A 12,007-nucleotide genomic window follows, 5' to 3' on the forward strand; every position below is an offset into this window, starting at 1 on the left:
ATGCGCAGACCACTGCCACGCAGAATTGGCTCAGCGAGGCCAGTGTAGCTAACGCTAGAAAACTTCAGTTACCACAACGGTTAAGTCATGATGATCGGTGGTAGTCGTCGCGATGAAAACGAGACACTAGGCGTCAACGTGGCTGTGTCCAGGTCAAACGGAGCTATTTCTGCGAAACGCCAATAGAAATTTTAGAGGCTCTCATATATACCACTACATGATAAGCACTACTTCTATGAAGACACTTTTCAGTTTTTTGTTATAGCGATTCCTATGACGGGGGGATCAGCCATGTTTTTCTTTGCAATCTGTTAGTATATATTTTATATCCATGACGGAAATACGCCAACAGAGCCATGGTGGACGCCGGCGTTAAACACTTTCACGTTAAAAAAAAAATGCATACCATCTTTCCTAGGGGCTTCTTTTAAGCAACCATATTTAAGGGTACCCGCCTGTGGAAAACCAAGAACTTGTCTTTTTTTTATTTGCGAGAAAGTGTGCGAAAGCATTCACTCATTTACTGCGTCGGAATTGCTTTGTATTCACAGCAGGATTTTCTGTGTTCGAGAAAGCAGTCTCTACGCGGTTCAAGACTTTCTATAGCTAATTCAAGTGGTCGCTTCACATTTTCATCAACACGTGTGTTCTGTACACGCAAATCAGTTTGGGACGCATTTCCCACTGAATGTTTACTTGTTACTTTCCTAATGTCCAAATTTTAAGAGTCTGAAATGAAAAAGAAGCCGGCATAAACAGCCCCCTGTGAAATAGACAGACAGGACGGCCAACAGTCCGTTGGCAATGGCCGGGGACCTAAGTCAAACTAAAAAATATGTATATATATATATATATCCGGGGCCGGTGCAAGTAGAGATACTGTATATGCTACCTAGGGAGCATATACAGTAACTCTAGGTGCAGGCGGGGCACCACTGCCCTCCTGTGAAGCAGTCAGGCAGGGTGGGGGGGGGGGGGGGGAGTAGGGGACATTTAGCCTCCCGTACTCTCCGCCTATGACCTGGTGGCAAGATACAATTTGAATATGGATATTTTTTTAGGACATACAGTGCTCGACGTCTGCCTTTGTGTTACAGGTTTCTTTAAGAAGCTTCAACATCTAGGCACATTTTAGTAGAGATGAACACATCAATACTCTTCTCGGTGGGTTATTTTCGCACGCAACAGCGACCTCTTACCGTATAATTAGCCGATGTCTACGTTGAAGTCTATTGTAAACCCCTTTCGCGCGCGCGTGTGTGTCAGATGTTATTACTGTTCTATACACCGCGATCACAACGGCAGACAAGGCTAGGTCCTAATGAGCTTCGCCCCTAGAATTCCTTCATAAGATGTTTGAATATCGCGGTTTGTATCAGAAGCTGTGAGCCCTGGAAATACGGAAGGACGGTAGGTCGAAAAGAAATCTTCACTTGGAAGCAGCGCAAGCTCCATTAATCTCATACTTCGTTGCTGAAAAAATCAAGAAGTTTTACAAACGAACCGTTAACGTTTAATCTGTGTAGGCGCATACTAAATTGGTAAAGTGGGATACTCCCGGGGTTTCACCTACTGCGCAGCCGCAACTGCGCCGCGCCGCCGCCGTCGCCGCCTACCTGCCTCTGCGACCGCTTCGGCAGCTCCGGCCCCTGCCAACGGCGTTGCGGTTCGTTTTCTAGGTTTAGATTCACTTTCGTTTCTGTGCTTGTGCTGCCCTGTCGCAAGCATAGTAAGCATCATGATACGCCAATGTAATAGCTATATTTTAAACCTACTGCCGCATAAAAGAAGCTGTGTTTCGTAGAAAATAGTTTGCGAATGGAGCTATGATTTCGAGTCGCATGACCGACAAACGGAAAGCTGTTGTCCAAATGGGCCTGTCCTTCGCTGTGATTGCGACAGATGCGGCCGTGTGAACCCAATTTGGTTTTAACATAGTAAGTACTGCTTGCGAAATGCTTTCTCGTTGCGCTGCGCTTGGGTGATTCATTTGAAGTTCTTTTCCGAAACCTGTGGCTGCTCTTACGTTCGCGACAAAATTCATTCTTGCTCGTTCGTGCAGCTTTCGGCGTTAATTATAGCCGCTACGTGCTTGTTTCGATTTGCCTGTCGTAGTTCCCACAAAATTAATGAATCGATTGTTGTGTTGAATGCGAGACCTGAATACAGGAGAACTGTTTTACGCTCCGCTGTTATCTCAATGTTTGTGAACGACGCTAGACGCCGTATTCTGGAAGCATTGTTTGTTTTTCTGTTCATGACCTTGGTTATTGGCTTGCTAGATCCCGGATCAGCCTACTAGCTTGACCTAAGCGCCTGTATATCTGATAGATGCAGCAACCAATCAGCAGCGCGACATGCATTATATGGACTGCCTATGCTCGTGATAAGTAACATCTAACAGCTCGCGCTGCCGCTTGTTGATCCTCCTTAACGTGCCGATAAAAACAGGTGACTGTGGCGGGAACTTCATTCCTGTTTTCATTGCATTGGTCAACCACTGTCATGTCATATTCATCTTTTAGCGGAAGCGCGCATCTTTTCATTGATTGGTCACTGGCTACGTCACCACGTGTGCTCATGCAAAAGAGTATACGCGTATTGTGCAACTTTGACTGATGGTTAATTGTCTTGTGCCTGTGTTTAGATGGGAGAGAGGGAGAGGTTCGTGTTCAGTTGGTGGTTAGGCTGCGAGTTTGCTTATGTGGACTCCTAATAGTTTGACTGCACAATTGCAGTGTGTGCGCACGCGCGTGCGTGTGTGTGTACGTGTGCGTGCGTGTGTGCATGCATGCATGCATGTTCCGTGGCTGAATAACAAAATGTCTGCAGTAATTTTCCAACTGGTGCAAAAATGGATAGAAACCAGAGAGATCTATCCATTTTTAGCTCACAGCATACTTTCCTGAATTTGTAGCCTTTTCACATGTTTCAACTTTTTATTCCTCAACATATACGCATTGCACTCATGCATTGCAAACGTTTAACTTGTGAGAACGGCACTGTTGTACAATGTGATGTAGTACTATTCTATGTATGCACTTTTCTTTTCTATGAATTGTTATTAAGAAAATAAAAAGTTTACATTCACCAGACTGTCATGAAGCTACAAGAAATGAACAGACTTGTACTTGAAAAAAGACTTCGTTGTTGAGAAAGTTTGTCCAGGTACAGTAACCGAGATTAGCACCACCACCTCGAAAGGGCCATCGTACAATAGAGTGAACAAACAAGAAGGCTAGCAATTATCAACAGCATGGTAGTGAATAAGTGGTCAGTATGAATGCCACATTATCATGGTATCTTTCCAAATAGTGTTGCTAAATTGTTTTCCTCTAAGGAAAAATGGAATGCCTACAGTGAATTGTGTTTTTCAACATTGGACAAGACACAGGCTAGACTGAACAACCTTTTTAAAGGGTTGGTGCCACCAAATTTGTGGCATACATGTTTTTTGTTGCTGTAGACAATTCCTTCAGCTCCAAAAAGCATTCGTGATTTTCGCTAAATAATGTAATATTGCTCTACTTATATGGACCATTTTAGATTTCGGTTTGGTGGCGCCGAGTTGGGCAGTGACTTCGATGCATAGGTGGCTTGGTCACGTGACCACGCAAGGCTATGGCGTGCATCATGTCGAGTTTTGTCTGCTCTCACACACACGTGCCACACCAAGCGCCAGCAAAACAAGCATGCTGACAAGCGCCATGGCCAGCTGCAGTAGCATCCAGGCAGTGGCAAAACGAAAGGCAGCCAAAAAGAAACAAATCGTTTATATTTACAACTTATGTACAGAACGTCAACGAGGAAGCCGCCTGATGCTAGATGCGCCGGCCTTTTATAGGCGCCGTTGTCCGTGAAGGATGCGTTGAGTGTCTTTTTGAAAGTAACCAGTGTCCTTGATGGATGCACACAGAGTCTCTGCAAGAGACGCCAGCCCACTCGTAACAGCAGGCGTGCGAGTTCTCTCCTTGTTCACAACATGCTTACCCATCTGTTGTACAACACAGCTCTTCAACAAAAAGATCATAGCCAGGTATTTGGCAAAGAACAAAGTCTATCCAGGCACTTCGTTGTTGTTCGTCTCGGGAAAACTTGTGAAAACTCGCTGGGTCGCCGAATCTGCTCGGGCAGAAGTCTAGCACAAATAGCATACAGGCATGGTTGCTATGCGGGCAACTTACCGGATGCCTTCAGCACTCGAGCACACTAAATGCCTTCGCAGGTTTCGATGCGTAGCACTTAGCCAAGAAGTGATCGAAACTTGGCGAGTAATACAGCAACCGATGCTTTACTGGCTATGCTCGTTGGCTATGCTCGTTTCGAAGATGGCGCAGGTCACTCACATCACTACAGATCTGGTGTGACGTCAGGACAACTGCTGTTGCTTTTCTTACTCTGAAACGTCAGTGTTGCTGCGATTGATGGGCCTAGATAGCGAGAGTGAGCATTCTGCTACACTTTTTGAAGTGAATTAAAATATATTCTACGTGTTTGTTGTGTCCTACCCTTCGTGTGGAGAGTCCTTATATACAGAGGAAATCCACAACAAGCTTGGGATAGCCTCGAAATTTCGTGGCACCACCTTTTTAAGTTCCTATATGCATGTCTCTGTGAGGTACAAGCATCGGGAATAAAGGCAGAAGTGCAGATTCTCAGCATGCTAGTACTGGTCCTGGCAGCGCTTTCATAGAACAACATGGCGACTTCATTTGCAGAGAAAATATGCGCATCTGTTATTATGCAGTCGAATGCAAGAGGTTGCTAAGTAGGCTCTCACTTTTGGCTACAGATGTTTATATATCAGTTTCTTGTGGTTATATTTGAGCCTAACATGGTGTCACCTTTTTCAGATATCCTGATACATGACACTATGGTCGTGCGATGATCACAGTGTGAGCAAATTGATTACATGCATATGTAGTGATTAAATGTACGTGAGGAATGACATGGCTTCTTGTGCTTCAGATGAATATATAAGCCCGACTATAAAGCACAAGTGAAATTTGATGTCTCTCATAGTTGGATACATTCACCCCGGAAGCAGCATTGAGTGTTTCACATCTCATCTATGTTTCAAGCTTGCCCTATTCCACATGTGCTAGTAGGAGATTTCCAATGTGGGGCTCTGCTTCGATGAACACATGCAGCAGGGACATGGCTGATTGGGCTAAATCATGACTAGTGACCATCAATAATTAATCCTGTGCTTTCATTCATGGCTCATTATACAGCATCTGTCTGCACATTTGTTTTGTCTCTAGAAATTTCTTTTGTCTATCACCTGCTGGTGTGCAGATCTAGAAACGGATAGAAGTGACCATCTCCCGATGCAGATACAATTAAAAGGATTCTATCATTTACTTCCCCATTCTGTACGAAGCATACATTGGCAAGCCGTCCAAACACCTGTGGATATTCAATGTGGCAACACTCAATGTATTTGTGAAATATAAGGTATTATAGGATCAGCCTTGATAGTAAATACTAGACTCGTCAGTGTACCAAAAACCTAGATCCCAGATTGATGCACAATACAAACACCTTCTTACAATCTGTCACCCCACAGAAAGTGCAGGAGGATGCGAACATTGTCAGGCCTGCCTACATCTCGCCAAGCATGGTGACAAGTACTTCGACACCTTAATAAGCTAACAGGCAAGGTTGGAAAATGTTTTGTGCTTCTCTGGACCTCGGGAAGCTCCTATTATGAACATGATTGGTTGTAAAAAGCCTTCAGGCACCTACGCTATAGTTTTTTTCATGTCCAAGGTGTAGCCCTAAAGCAAGGTGGGAGTGAAATAGAAATAACAGAACATTGTCAATTGCTTGTAGGCACCTTCGACTGCGAATACCCCCTCTCTTCATTGTAGACAAACTGACCACGCTGTGCCTGCTCAGAATGCCTCATACTCACAGCCATACATCCCAATAGGCCTTGCACCAACAGTCATCCCTGAAGTGCCACTGTGGAACACTCGTGGCATACTGTAGACCTCTGGCGCCCTTTGAAATAACTGGGATTTTGCAGCAATTGCATGTTCCTTGTGCAGGCCTGAAGCAACTCACCCTGACATATTTGACTGAGCCATACGAAGACTCTATACACGTATAAACTGACGAGTCTGTGACTCCCTGCGATTCGATTGTGGCCTGTGTGATCCCTCAACAAGATATCTCCCGGCAGCATGAATTTCACCATAAGTCCTCGTCAAAAGCAGCAGAATTGGCTGCTATACGGCAAGCTGTTCAATTTGTGTCCTACCAAACCACACAAATGGACAATACTTTCTTATGCAAAATCTTCTTTGCAAACCTTTGAGTCTTGCTCAAAGAGAGGGCACTATTACATATTGGCTTTGAAATCATGCAGGCATTCAATCTCGCAAAATGAAATAGTCACACTGTTATCTTGCGATATTTGGACACCGTGGCTTGGCAGGCAATGAACAAGTGATGCTGCAGCAAAAGCTGCTGTGGGTGACAGTGCCATTCACATGAAAATTCCATACTCACAAAGTGACGTGAACTTTTGTTGAGATTGCTTGTATCAGAGTTCACAGCAACCTGTCTGTCTAACCCAGACCATCAGAGCAGCTGTCTGTGGGAAACACCCTCATGTGACTTTTCACCTCCCAGCTAATGTAAACCAAGGCGACATCAGTTTGCTATACTGAATTAGACTGTTTGTCGCCTTCACTGAACACTATGCGCGCCTTGTCGGCCATGCGGACAGCCCCTACTATGAGCACTGCCAAGTAAGACAGTAACACATCTATTGCGCAAGTGCCCTCTATACATGTTCTAACGGAAGATGCTGGCTTCAAAGTTGGCAGGTGTCAGAGTGAAAACCCTTAGTGAAACTAATCTTTTGTTCACAATGTCTGACCAGACAGCAACATCAACTGCTACAAAGGGAATTATAAGCTTTCTGAAGAGGAATGGACTTGACACTAGACTTTAAGAATACTGCTGCCTTACAAGGTTATTGTACATACCCATCACCTCTTCCTGTACTCATCATTATCCTCATCACCCTTTTATTTGTGAAGTATTTCTTCACATAATCCAAGCACTTTTGGTGTCTATCTACGTATCTATCCATCTGCATGAGAAATAAAACTTCAACAAGTTGGTACGTATTTACCGGGATTTTAGCTGCACACCGGGTGTCGAGGGCTACGAAAAAAATAATGTGCACAACACGGGTGCTGACTCGCAACCGAGTTTTATTAAGAAAAACATACAAATATAAAGGTGACGAAAAACTAGACAGAAAACTGATAATCTTTGTGATAGCATGTGCAGGTGGCGCTTAGGTATTGGAATTCTAGATCACTTAGCATGATAGAAGGTACACCGATACATTTTTCTCCTTTCTTTCGGATGTCGAATGCTTCGACGACTTCTCTTGCTATCTCTTGTTCATGACATGACAGTATCTTAGTGTTGGCGAAGAATGGAGTGCACCTGCATTGTTTACAAAGGGCGGCGAGTGAAAATGGTTTGGTGTCTGATAGTGATTGTTCATCTTCCCCAAGACGGATATTGACGCATCTTCCGCTCTGTCCAGTGTATGTTTTTTCGCATCATAATGGGATTTGATAGACGATGGTTTTTTTACAATCAGTGTAATGAAAAGTGTATTTGATTCCACAAACACTCTCTTTTTCTGTGATTCGTGTGTCAGTGCTTTTCTGCACTTATGGGAACATGGATTCCAGGTTATGTGGAGAGGAAAAAACTATGTCAACGTCGTAACGTTGAGCCACATTTTTAAACCGTGAGCCACACGATGAGAGTACGGAATGACCACATACTTTTTGGTTCTCGTAGCTCATTCTTTGTCGTCTCGAGCCTGTCAACGATTTGGCTTCAAAAGTTTGTGCATCTTTTCACAGGCTTTGCGCAATTGTATGTTCCAGAAAACCTGCTTGCTTGAGTCTTGCCACCTGTTCGCTAAAGCTAATCTGTAGCCCGTCCTGACAGGATTTCTGCAAGGCTGAGCGAACACATCACACAGCTATGCCCTGTATATTTATTTTTGAATGGTTCGATGTGAAATCCAGTAATGGCTTAAGTGAACGTGGATGATAGCGCCAATACACATGTGTAGGTAGAAAATCTAACTTCAGGTCTAGGAACTGAAGCACCTCCTTTGTCATCAACTCAACCGTGAAATCTAGGCCACTACCATTCTCTCAGAACACTTTCAAGATATTCATGAAGTGTCTATTATAATCACGGACATCAAAAAGCACCTAGTAGTCATTGACATAGCGAAAGACAATGCTTGACTAATCTATCCAAGCCTTTCACCAACTTCCTGACCACAAAACTCAGAAATTTTTCGCAAAGGACAGGTGCTACCCTAGAACCAATGCATGTACAGGTTTTCATTATGTTGAACATAAGTGGATTTTAAGTAGAAATACACTAATTCTAAAAAAGATTCTAGAAGGACCATGCAACTGCTGAAGAAGGCGTGTTCCTCATTGAAATCACATATGCACATTCACACACTCCTCATTAATTCATCATGCGGGATGGAGTAAAATAAGTCTTCTGCGTCAATACTAATGGCCTGACATTTCCTCGGATTCCTTTTATTTATTTATTTATTTAATTGTTTATTTATCTATTTATTTGTTACATACTGCTGATATGTTTACCAGGTCTTAAGCAGGAATGGGCATACAGAACTGTTTACTGCAAAAACATAATTGACATCACACAACATACTGAAATTCGTGATGATTGTAAAAAGCCAAACGGAAAGCATAATATACAATGTAAAAAAAGCATACAATTCAAAACTTTATATTGATTTGTGAAAAACAAAAGAAAAACATTTCAACAATGGCATAGTTTTGCTGACTGAAACGTACTAATAAAAAATGGAAGCATTGTGTAACTCTGGGCTACATGACTATACAAAAAAATTGTTAGTGGATGTTGAGAGCATGTAGAAATAAATCAACTGTTGGACACTCTACAGTATCGGGTGATAAGAAATTCCACTCACGGGTAGTTTTTGGAAAAAATGAATACCTGAATGGGTCTGTGCAGTTTACTTGATGTGCATGTTTTGTTGATTCCAATTTTGTTGTGGAAAATGCAGTAAAAAAGCTTCAGCCTTTCCATTCTTCTTCTCTCCTGTAGTTTTTCGAACTCTGCTTTAATTAGAAGTAGTGAAGGTGATGTGTGCCAACTATAACAATTAAAAACAGATTGGACAGATTTTCTTTGGACAATTTCCAATTTATTAATATTAGACTCTGTAAAGGGATCCCACACTGCAGCTTCATATTCTAATATACTGGTCTAATGGAAGTTTTGAATGCGAGAAGTTTGAAGTGCGGTGTGGCATTCACAAGCCTCCTTCGCAAATAGGCAAGCTTTTTCATTGCCTTTCTTTCAATATATTTTATGTGTTCATTTCATTTTAAGTCTAACGTGAGTATTAGTTCTAAATATTTGTGTTTAGTGACTTTGGATAACGCATGACCATTGATGTGATAGGTAAACAGAAGTGGCTGTTTCTGACGCATAACTCGCATTGCTACTGTTTTTTATAATTAATTGTCATCTGCTATTTTTTGCACCACGTTTGTAGCGTTGTTAGTGCAGTATTTAAAGATTCTCGATCACTGTAAATATGAATCTCCTGATATAGTATACAACCGTCCGCGGAAAGCTTTATTTTTACAGGTATGTTTAGCACAATATTATTAATAAATAACAGAAAAAAACAATGGTAACAAAATTGGCTTTTGAGGCACACCCGATTTCACGGGGGCAAAACTCGGGGTGACACCATCAATGGCAACACACTGGCTCCTCATTGAAAGATAAGCAGTTATTCGTGTAAATATTTTCTCATTTTTCAGAATTGATTTGAGCTTAATTAGTAATTTCTGGTGACTCACACGATCGAAAGCTTTCTCAAAGTCTAATAATATAACATCTACTTGACCATTCATATCGATCGCTGTTGCCAGGTCATGAAACATCTCGATAAATTGGGTTACCGTCGAATATTCTTTGCAAAAGCCGTGCTGAAGTGGTGTGATTAGGTTATTTCTTTCGACAAACATAGACAGATGTTTGAATATTATATGCTCTAGAATTATAACACTAGTACTTAGCAAGGAGATAGGCCTAAACGAGGATACAAGCGAATGGTCATCAGTTTTTGGTACTGGCGTGACCTTAGCGTGCTTCCAATCACTCGGAAGTTCAGCGCGCAAGAGAGATGATTTAAAGATCAAGCATAGGTATTTGGCACTCCATTCAGCATACCTTATCAGAAAGGCGTTAGGTACGGAGTCGATGCCCGGTGACTTTTTGGGATCAAGATTAAGCAGAAGCGATAAGACACCTTCAGTGATACAGACGTTATCGATAGGTGGCATGGTGTCATAGGTGATAAAATCAGGGGTAACGTTATTATCACGCGTGTACACTGAACAAAAATAATCATTCATTGCTTCTGCTATTTCCCTCTTGTCAGTTATAACATCACCGTTAATGGATAAGCTTGATACTGGACTTTTTTTTTGGGCAAAAGGTATTGCCAGAACTTATTTGATGACGTCAAGAGAAAGTTTGTCAAAGCCTCACTTTGCTATTTTTCTTTTGCACTTTTCAATTTGTCTTTCAGTGTGTGACACATCTCTGATATATAATCTAGTCGAGACAATTATGGTTGTCTTATTTGCTGCTTTCTTGCCTTCTTGAGCTTGTGCCCTAGGCATACGATTTTTTTCGTAATCCAGGGGCGGGTTAGACCGGTTTAATACTTTGCGTTTGTGAATAACTAAGTTTTGAATACATTTAATTACTAGGTCTTTGAAAAAGCACCACAATCGATCAACAGAACATTCACTTTCTTGGGAAAGCATTAGGAAATAGGAATAAAAATTATCAAAAGTGTCTATTATGTCCACGTCACTAGCACGCAAAGACACGGGTAAAAAAGTGGTCTCTATATTAGGCATTTTAGCATAGTACAGTTGAAAGCTTAATGGCATAATTTTATGGTCTGAAATGCCATCGTTAATTTCTATTACCGGACTATGGTCATATATACCTTTACTAACAAGAACCAGGCCTAAGATTGTGCTAGATTCATTTTAAATGCGAGTGGACGTTTTCACAAGCTGCGTCAAGTCGTGGAACAGCAAAACATCAAGAAAAAGTCACATGCAGCAGAGATGGCACGTGGAAATTCCTGCGACCAACTTATCATGGGAAAATTGAAATCACCACCGATTAAGATGTTGCAACTATTCCTTTTATTCTGACACAAAAATTTGTTTAATTGTTCCACAAACTCATCACCACAATCGGGCGGACGGTAAAATCCCCCAACGACAATATATAGCTAATCTAAGAAGACTTTGACGATAACACATTCGATTCCCTTAATATGGGGTAGTCGCATCACATATAGTGATTCTCGAAACATGATGACAACACTGCCACCATGGAAATCTTTGTCATTACGGTACATTTTGTAGCCTGGTGGCGTTACTTCATCATCACCTATGTCTCAGTGTAGCCACGATTCAGATCACTAACAAGATTTAGATCACTAACATATGCGGCTTGTGTGCCATTACTATACTTTCTAATTCAAAACCATCATTAACCAAACTATAGGCATTTATGTTAAAATAACGAAACTGTTTAGTTTCCTTGCTTTTATGTCACTGCTTATCTCACAGCCTACTACTGTGTTGACTGATAGGAACCCTCTTCATGTGAATACTATCCCATTCATACGTTTCATTATCAGTTCGAATTTTGTCATATGACAGTTTCACCCTCACTCCCACTTTCCTGCTATCAGAGGCACTATCCCAAGAGTTTTTTCGGATTTGCCTCGTGGCTGCCGAGAAGTCCTGACACAGAAATGGCCATTCCTTTCAGTTTAGAACAGTTCTTTACCACGTGTTTTCTTTCCCTGTCATCGGTTAACTTTAAGATCAGAGGTCTAGGTTTG

General features: G+C 41.9%; 1 protein-coding gene across 1 annotated transcript in view; it reads left to right on the forward strand.

Moving 5' to 3' along the window:
* The first annotated feature begins 1,371 nt into the window (after positions 1-1,371).
* tamo (PUB and ZnF_RBZ domain-containing protein tamozhennic) overlaps positions 1,372-12,007 on the forward strand; it is a 38,798-nt gene continuing 28,162 nt past the window's right edge. Inside the window, exon 1 of the mRNA XM_037427479.2 lies at positions 1,372-1,937. The gene's annotated coding sequence lies outside the window, so the exon portion shown is untranslated. The remainder of the gene's footprint in view (positions 1,938-12,007) is intronic.

The sequence above is a fragment of the Rhipicephalus microplus genome, chromosome X, assembly GCF_043290135.1.
Source record: "Rhipicephalus microplus isolate Deutch F79 chromosome X, USDA_Rmic, whole genome shotgun sequence".
Lineage (NCBI taxonomy): Eukaryota > Metazoa > Arthropoda > Arachnida > Ixodida > Ixodidae > Rhipicephalus > Rhipicephalus microplus.